The following is a 7,500-nucleotide window of genomic DNA, read 5'->3' as shown; positions in this document are numbered from 1 at the left end:
ATCCACACTGTACTTAGAAATTAATAAAGTAAGCATAGAATATCTTAATTTTATTTGGGAAAAATTAAAAAGTACGAATAACGTTCAAGTACCAGACTTCAGGAAAGCAAACTTTGACAATATAAAAACCTATTTGAAATTGAATACGAAATGCCATACAGACGTTTGGAACATTCTTGGTTCTCGGAGCGGGGCTGGAAGTGAGGTCTGGGTCAATTGGGGGCGAGGGCCCAACAGTCAGGTCAGCGATTTAAAAGAAATGTATAACAATCTAACTGATCTAATTATTAATGCACAAAACACATTTATCCCCTAAAACCAATACGGAAAAATAGTAATACTCCCAAATGGATGACGGACAGATTGAAACATGAGATCGGAATGAAAAGAGGACTTTACGTAAAAATAAAAAACGGGGAATCACACCTTAGATCAAGATATAACGAAATGGCAAAGCTGGTTAAAAGAAATACACGTTCAGCGAAACGTAATTATGAAATCAAGGTTGCCAGTCAAGCAAAATCCAACCCAAAGGGTTTCTTTCACCTCTATAGAACAAAAAATAAAGAAAGAATAGGACCAATTAAAAACGAAGAAAATGTCATGATAGAATCGGAAGAAAAAATGAGTGAGGAGTTTAACAATTATTTTCTATCGGTGTTTACTAATGAGAGGTTAGATAAAGTACCTGACTGCGAACCTATTTTCAGAGGGGATGAAGAAAGTAGTCTATCTAATATCAGCATTAGTAAAGAAGAAGTAGTCAAGCAGATTGACAGACTTAAAGCTACAAAATCTCCGGGTCCAGACGAAATTTGTCCAAGAATGCTTAAGGAGTGTAAATTTGAAATCTGCGACCAGTTAACTGAAATATTCAATAAATCGGTAGACACTGGTTTTGTTCCATCTGCTTGGAGGCAGGCAAACGTTGTCCCTGTTTTTAAGAAGGGAGATAGATCGTCTATATGCAACTACATGCCAATCAGTTTGACATCGGTTATAGGAAAAATGCTTGAATCAATAATAGTAAATAGACTCAGAGAACACATCGAAGGGCATAATTTAATTCGTGATTCACAGCATGGTTTCTCCATGTGTGACTAATCTTCTATCCTTTTACTCTAAAGTATATAAGGCGTCAGATAACAATGAAAATTACGATGTTATTTACCTTGACTTTAGCAAAGCGTTCGACAAGGTACCACACCGGAGACTACTAAATAATATCAAAGCCCATGGCATAGGAGGAAAAGTGTTAGAATGGGTTAGAGCTTGGATTAGTAACAGAAAACAGCGGTTCACCATAAATGAAATAAAATCTAGGTGGGGCAATGTTACTAGCGGGGTCCCCCAGGGCTCGGTTTTGGGTCCCTTATTGTTCATTATGTACATAAACGACTTAGACGATGGGATAAATAGTGATGTTAGTAAGTTTGCGGACGACACTAAAATAGGACGCCTAATTAGGTCAGGAGACGACGCCCAGATTCTGCAGGATGATCTTAATAAATTGTTAACATGGTCGGTGAAATGGCAAATGAACTTCAATATCTCTAAGTGTAGCGTGTTAAACGTAGGGCTACACAACCCCGAAAATAGATACAATTTAGATAACACGTTTTTAGAAAAATCTGAGTGCGAGAGGGACTTGGGAGTTCTGGTGAGTCCGGACCTCAAAACCAGGAAGCAGTGCATTAGCGCCAGAAATAAAGCTAACAGCGCATTAGGCTTCATTGCTAGGACGGTAACGAATAGAAGTGCAGAGGTAATTATTAAACTCTATCTAGCGATAGTTAGACCCATCCTTGACTATGCGGTACAGTTTTGGTCTCCGTCCTACAGAATAGACATCAATTCCCTAGAATCAGTACAGAGAAGAATGACCAAAATGATACATGGACTCAGAAATTTGCCTTAGGAAGAGAGGCTTAGGCACCTAAACTTACACTCTCTGGAAAGACGTAGAGTGCGGGGTGATCTAATAGAAGTGTTCAAGTGGATCAAAGGCTATAACAAGGGTGAAGCAAACAAGGTCATCATAATAAAACAACAGGGCAGGACTCGCAGTAATGGGTATAAACTGGACAAACTTAGATTTAAGAAGGAGATAGGCAAGAATTGGTTTACTAATAGGGTGGTCGATGAATGGAATAAACTTAGTAACCATGTATTAAGCGCTGAAACTATCAGTTGTTTTAAAAAACGATTAGACAACTTTATGGATGGGGATGACAGGTGGTGATGGATATGGAGCTGCCTAGTGTAGGCCTTATGGTCTCTTGCAGTCTCCTTTATTCTTATGTTCTTATGTTCTTAATTTCTAAACGATGTCAGCACATTGTAGTAGTGTGGCCAAAATAAAAGTATAGGAATTATTAAATAATTATATCAATCACAAAGAGATAAAGCACTACAATGACAATGGCATGCGCACAGGAAGGAAACTGAGTAACGACTGGACACCAAGCGTTGAGTCGACGCGGGAAACATACATGACTCGCATGATTCTTTTTACAAAGGCACACGGAATTGTAATTAAATAATACAATGATAACAATGAAATTAACATACAACAAAATTTATGACAATTATGCAATAAAAAACACAAGCACAATCAAATAATTCGCAAGTATAACACACAATAATAGCTGTACAGTGCTCGGCCACCACCACTTGGTGACCCCACCGAGCAACCGAGAAAAATGAATGACCTAGGCTAACAAAATCAAAAGGATGCACTACCCCCACACACCATAGTGTACATACAAAAGTGGGGGAGAAAAAAATGTATAAATGAAGTCATCCTAGACATTACAACATATACATATATCTATAGTAAATAATATAAGAACATAAGAAATATATATACATAAAAAGAAGTGCTGGCCCCAGTAAAAACAAAGGACAAAAAATAACAATTGCCGGACGTCCGGGACATAACACTTAATAGCTAAGCAATAGTTACTCATTATACCTAAGAAATGGACACAAAAATGGTAAACATCACAAGGAATACAACATAAGAATTACATAAGAAATGGACACAAAAATGGTAAACATTACAAAGAATACAACATAAGAATTACATAAAAAATGAACACAAAAAATAGTAAACATTACAAAGAATACAAGCCACCATGGATACATCATAAGTGTGGTATGAGGTATAGTGCTTTGACCTACGATACTAGCATAGAACAGGGTACCATAGTGTTGAGGCGTGCCCCGACCAGCAGAGACGCTTCCCGAAGAAAGACCCTCCTGTTACGGCCGACAAGGCCCCTTTCATACGTGTACTGGGCGTGGTAACGTCTCTTCGCCCTGTGTAGTGAAGGACACTGCCCCAACGCCAGTCGATACCCGTCTGTCTTACCGTGCACAACTAGCGCTACCATGTACGCATAACCCACTCCTGCCCCCTACAACATTGCTTGCAAACAATAAGCAATGTATAAACACAGATATTAAGGCATAAGACTCCTCGAACGAAGATTATATTTGTGAGGGGTAGATACAGAAGATATAGCTTGTACAGTGGTCCTTGGGGGAAGCCGGCCAAATGAAGGAATAGTCACTCTCGTTACCTTAAGCCTATCAGCGTGCAACACTTCACACAGTCCCTGGGAAGGACCAAAGATCCTAAACTTATTGGAATGCAACTTTTCAGTAACCAAAGGGGGACCTGTAAACCTACAACTGAGTTTAGATTAGTGATCATGCATCCTTTTATAAACATGATCATCAATATTTATGTTAACAGGCGTAGCCTGGCTATGCTGGTGTCTCAACATTTTGGACTTGGAATCATCAGTTTATCTCCGACAGAATCATAAACCCTATGTAATGTGTGACATTGGAGTTGACTATAATCATAAAAATTGTAGAGGGGACGAGTAGGATTGTCTAACACATCATATGGGAGCCTTTTTCCACTCCATAGATGACGTAATAAGGCGTCTTACCCGTGGAAACATTAATTGATCTATTAATGCAAGCACTGACATGAGGAAGCCAATTCTTCCAATATTGATGGAGGCTACAAGCAATGTGTCTGAGAATATCCAAAATCTTCCTATTCGTCCACTCTACTAAACAACTGGACGCAGGATGGTAAGCTGTCACAATGGTTTTCGTGATGCCGTAACGTTCACAAATGTTTGCTAACACCTCTTTCTTAAATTCAGTCCCATTGTTCCTAAGGAGTACTGAAGGAATAGTGTATGAAAAAAAAACACACAAAAAACACCGTAAAACTAAAGCATAGGCAACTACTGGAGCAGACTTGCTATGTAAGTGAACCAATATTACAAAGCCACTAAAGTGGTCCACACACATAAGGACAAACACAGAACTTTGAGTATTACGAGGCCATTGTAAAAGGTCTATAGCCATAGTATGAAAAGGACGAGGAGTAGGGTACTTTATAACGGGCAGTGTACGTAGAACCTTTGTTCTGGGCACAAGAGCTCCACTGGGCTATATGAATGGTAATGTCCAATCGCATTTTAGGCCAATAATATTTCTTGCGACCCATAGGCAGAGTAACCACCCTGAGGGGCATCATGAGCAAGGGACAGAACAACAAGGACTAGGGACTCAGGGGTCACTAAATGTGCCACATCCCGCTCAAACACTTCCACATTACGAATGAGAATATTGTCTTGTAGAGAAAATTGGGACAGGGGTACAGGTCAATCTGGTGAGGTGGTATAATCACCAAATTTCAAAGCATAAATGACAGCCGACCAAGCAGGGTCCTCACGCTGAGTTTTGGCTAGATCTCTCAGGGAGAAGTTGTCAATCACTGTAACTGCAGCTACAGATATATTACATGAAAGTGCATCAGCAACATTGTTTGCACGTCCTGGATTATGCTTAAGGATCGGGTTAAACTCTTCAATTGTAAGGAACCATCTGGTTAGGCAGCCTGAGAGATTTTTGCCCTTGAAAAGATGTGTGAGAGCAGTGTGGTCAGTGTAGACTGTAACAGAATATCCAAAAATGATATCTCGAAAATGATATAAAGCCCACACCACTACCAGACAGTGCCTCTAAATATGTAACAGAGTTTCGAGACTCAGGCTTATTAAGAATGCGACTGGCATATGTAATAACATGGGATGGTGGCTGTAAAAGTGATATCCAGATAAAATTAAATATAGTGTTGCCTCAGGCCTCTTCGTAAGGGCACTTAGAATATGTAGTCCACATTACTTGGAAATGGAGACCACAACCATTAGGAATCAGTTAAAAAGAATAGGATATCCTGACTGGTTTTTAAATAAAGCCTTAAGTAAAGCCAAAATTAGTCACTATGGATCCACTTCCCATTCCAGTAAGAATTTTGAATGGGACAAAAATTGTATCAAACTGCCTTATAATAAGTCCATAAATGATTGTTTCCAATTTCTACCAAAGGAAGACATAAACGTTGCATTTAGCTATCCCAATAACTTGTTTAAGAAAATAGTTAATGTACATCAAAGACCTAGAGAAGAAGTAAATCAAGGTGTTTATAAACTTCCATGCTCGGATTGTAATAAGGTATACTGGAGGCAAACAAGCAGAGATTTACACACTAGAATTAAAGAACATAAGAACTCAGTTAGATACACACAACAAAAATCCGCTCTTTTCCAACACATAGACAAAGAAGGGCACTGTGTGGACTGGAATAAGGCAAAATTATCTTCAATTGTAAGTGTAGTTTCAAAAGGAAAATAATAGAATCTTCTTTGACTAAACAATTTCGTAACTTTAATATCTCAAGTGGACAATGGTCACCAGACTGTATTACTACCTGGATAGTCAATAAATTATTACCATCCTTGGTGAAGGCGGGTGACTTGCCGCGCAAAGTAATAGACGCCACTTGTGCCCTGTTCAAGTTTCTTCTCTTTCTCTGTATATTAGACATGTATTTTCCTCAGTTCTCTGTATTCCACTGAAGAGGATCACTATATATATATATACTGTATATATATATATATATGTATATATATATGTATATATATGTATACATATACACATATATATATATATATATATATATATATATATATATATATATATATTGGAAGGAGGCCATTTTGAATACAAGTTTTGTTGAAGTCTACAGCTGTAATGGCATTGCTCAACTTGTAAGAAGTACTCTCGATATTTCTAATGAGAGCTATTGATATAGTCTCCAAGGTCATCTTCAGGAGTTATAATATACAATATACACAATGGTACAAGAAACAGGAATGACATATGGAGTGTGGCTGGGGGGACTTTGTACCCGCGAAGAAACAAGCTACCCACGGAGCGCTAACGGGTTGCCCGAAGGTTGCTGATAAGGTTTCCTCATTGATGGGAGTGAAACTTCAGGTTGTAGCTGGATATTGATGGCTGGTTTATCCAGACGAATAAAAACTTATTCTGCCACCCTTAATCTCCTTTTGTCTTGTTCTCGATACAGTATCGATGTTTGTGTTTCTAGTTGTTGCCTGGTAAGGGAGTGTCCATGTGTATTATTAGTGTGGCGGAGTATGGCCCCGTCCTGCAAATGTGCCGTCATCCTTTTTGACAAGGTGGTAGTAGTTGAACCTATACGGCGTGAATTGAGGCGACTGCAGTCACCAAAGTTGTAATAAAATTGGTATATGAAACTGACCTCTTGTAATGGCCTTGTCTGTGGGACGCATTCTGAAGATGTGTTTTCGTCCTGGGATTGATTCTAACCTTAAGGTCCTAAAAGAAATTTGAAGATCTTCTTGTGTGGGACTAGACGATGGATTTAGGCCAAAGGAGCGAGCCGAGCACGTTATCCACTGAACCATTACACCTCCCTTGGTCTTCCGTTAGTGAATAAAATCGGCTGGCGGTACCAGAATGAATCATGTAAGTCGCTTTTGGTGAGATGTCTTACCACGACCGAAGACGCCATCTTAGTAAAAGGAAACTGATTACCAGTTTATCGCATAAATATTCTGTAAAACAATAATAAGTATCAATAGAACACATAAGATATAATTTTTGTAAACACACACACACACACACACACACACACACACACACACACACACACACACACACACACACACACACACACACACACACACACACACACACACACACACACACACACACACACACACACACACACACACTCGGTGGCGCAGTTGGTAGAGCGCTGAACTACTAGCATGGTGGTGCCCGTAGTACTTGGTTCGAATCCTGCCCAGGGCCGAAATTATTTCGGTACCGCTGCGCTTCGGGTCGTTACTCTGACTCTCGTGTGTGTGTGTGTGTGTGTGTGTGTGTGTGTGTGTGTGTGTGTAAGGTCATAGCATTACCCATAGATCGGACCTACGAGCTCTGAGCTCTATTCCAGGAGGGAAATAGCTGTCGATCACGAGTCCAACACGTGATCCAAAGACCAAGTGAACACACACACACACACACACACACACACACACACACACACACACACACACACACACACACACACACACACAC

This window comes from Oratosquilla oratoria, chromosome 37 (assembly GCF_046742065.1).
Source record: "Oratosquilla oratoria isolate Oo_2021 chromosome 37, ASM4674206v1, whole genome shotgun sequence".
Taxonomy (NCBI): Eukaryota; Metazoa; Arthropoda; class Malacostraca; order Stomatopoda; family Squillidae; genus Oratosquilla; species Oratosquilla oratoria.
The sequence above is the reverse complement of the archived record's forward strand: the minus strand, read 5'-3'. Positions refer to the sequence as shown.